The following is a 2,367-nucleotide window of genomic DNA, read 5'->3' on the forward strand; positions in this document are numbered from 1 at the left end:
AGTCTGTGGTATAACCAGAATCCTAATTGTGTGGAGTGTTATGACTACAATTTATAACTCCAGGTATGCTAGCTGCTGCTGAATCATTCTTAAGGCTCTACCCTAGATCACGCCAGGTGGGTTCCTTAATGGGTCTGAGGCAGATCTACAGCAGCACACATACCATGGGTTAAGGAATAGATTTAACTGAGGACAGAAGAAACTGATAAAGCCATGAAGTAGCAGGAGAAGAGAAGGCAGAGCCTTTGCCCTATCACCCACCCCCACCCCCACTCATCTTCCTACTTTCCTGAGATGCTTTGCTAAATGTACAGGAAAGCTCATATTTCCATCTCTCCACTCTCATTCTCCTTTGTTACAGTACACACGTGAGTGCAACATTGTCAGTGGAGGGGATAAAGATCTTGGTACCAAGCAGTCTGTTCGAGTGATGGTTGTTTATAGGTATGGTCCAGGAAACCAGCTGCCCAGTGCCTGGTCACCTTGAGGCCCATGGGAAACTGCTTCCCCTTTCTTCAGGGAAGAAGCCACCTTTCCTGTGGGAAGCTGAACTTTGGGGCAGCCCTTCCTTAGGGAACACCTTCCTCAACCCCACAACTCATCCCAGCTAGATTATTGTTTAGGCAACCCTGAATGAGAACCAGGGATCACTTTCAGATCCTTCTGATCATTGCTCCTCATACTGCCAGCCCTAGAATAGCGAATGCCAAAAGACAGTTATGAAAGGTCCCTTTAGCTGGCCAAAAAAGTGCATATTTCTGCTTTCTACAATCCTTAATTATGTTCTCACAGCCCTGTTCTCTGTTCATGCCTGCCCTCCTTACTTATTGCCTTCCTTATTCCTTACATTGAATGTTCCAACAGCCTTGTAACCAATGTGTCTATGTCTCCTTCTTTATATTCCTAGGTATATGTTCTTTCTATAGCCTACATTTCTTGATAACTCTCTTCTTCATGGATACAAATGGTATTTATCCTTGAATGGCCTTGGTACCTTACACTCATCAGCTGATGATGCGCAGCTCCCAGCCCCTTGCCAAGTCCAGCGTGATTGATGGTTAATATTGAGTGTGAATTTGATTGGATTGAAGGATGCAAAGCATTGTTCCTGGGTGTGTCTGTGAGGGTGTTGCCAAAGAAGATTCACATTTGAGTCAGTGGACTGGGAGAGGCCGACCCACCCTCAATCTGGGTGGGCACCATCTAATCAGCTGCCAGTGTGGCTAGAATAAAGCAGGCAGGAGAAGGTAGAAGGACTTGACTTGCCGAGTCTTCCAGTCTTCATCTTTCTACCGTGCTGATTGCTTTCTACCCTCAAACATCAGACTCCAAATTCTTCAGCTTTTGGACTGTTGGACTTACACCAGTGGTTGGTCATGGGCTTTCGGGCCTTCAGCCACAGACTGAAGGCTGCACTGTTGGCTTCCTTACTTTTGAGGTTTGGGGACTCAGACTGGCTTCTCCACTCCTCAGCTTGCAGATGGCGTATTATGGGACTTTACCTTGTGACCGTGTGAGTCAATACTCCTTAATAAATCTCCTTTATATATACATATATCCTGTTAGTTCTGTCCCTTTGGAGAACCCTGACTAATACACCCAGCTCCCTCAAGAACTTGGAATTCCCAGAAGTTCTCTTCCATCTGTTCTTCTTCCTCTGCCCCTACTTACTACTGCTTCTTTGCTGGGCCTGGTGGCCCTGATGCTGCTGTGTCCTGCACTTAGGGTGACATTATTCCTCCTGCTGCTCTGCTGTGCAGAATCTTTCTCGGCAGGCCACGACCCTGAACCCCCAGGAGAGCACCACCCTCTAATCTAGGTTTGCAACAGTGAAGGGGAAACTCCCTTTCTTTCCCCTTTGAGCCTGGCTCTCTGAGACACTGAGGCCCCTGTGTGTTATAGAATGTGTTGAAATAGCCCATTCAACTGCTTTGTACCACTCATTCTCCTGTTACAACCTTGACCTTTTTCTAGTCGCCTGAAATAGAGGCGAGTTCCAGTATGAGATATAATGCTGATGCCGCACTCAGATTCCCCTCCAGCTAAGAAGTGGGCATTGTGTCAAGCTTACTGAGCTTAGTTCAGGAAGTTCCTGGGATGAGATCTGTCCTCAGGTACTTCCTGCCAACAACCTCCATAATTCACATGTACACACTCACTCCTAACGGAGTGCTCCACATGTTTTTCAGTTATGCCCCAGACCATTTTTGAACCCCTAGCAATGTCCAGACTTAATTTAGATATTCATTACATTTCTGAAAGTTAGACTGTGTAATTTTTCATTTAAAAGACATTCAGTTGTATACAACATATCACTCAGAGCTTTTAAAATGGCTCCTATGATCATACAACATTTTTTTTTTTTTT

This window comes from Mandrillus leucophaeus, unplaced genomic scaffold, assembly GCF_000951045.1.
Source record: "Mandrillus leucophaeus isolate KB7577 unplaced genomic scaffold, Mleu.le_1.0 Scaffold992, whole genome shotgun sequence".
Classification (NCBI taxonomy): Eukaryota; Metazoa; Chordata; class Mammalia; order Primates; family Cercopithecidae; genus Mandrillus; species Mandrillus leucophaeus.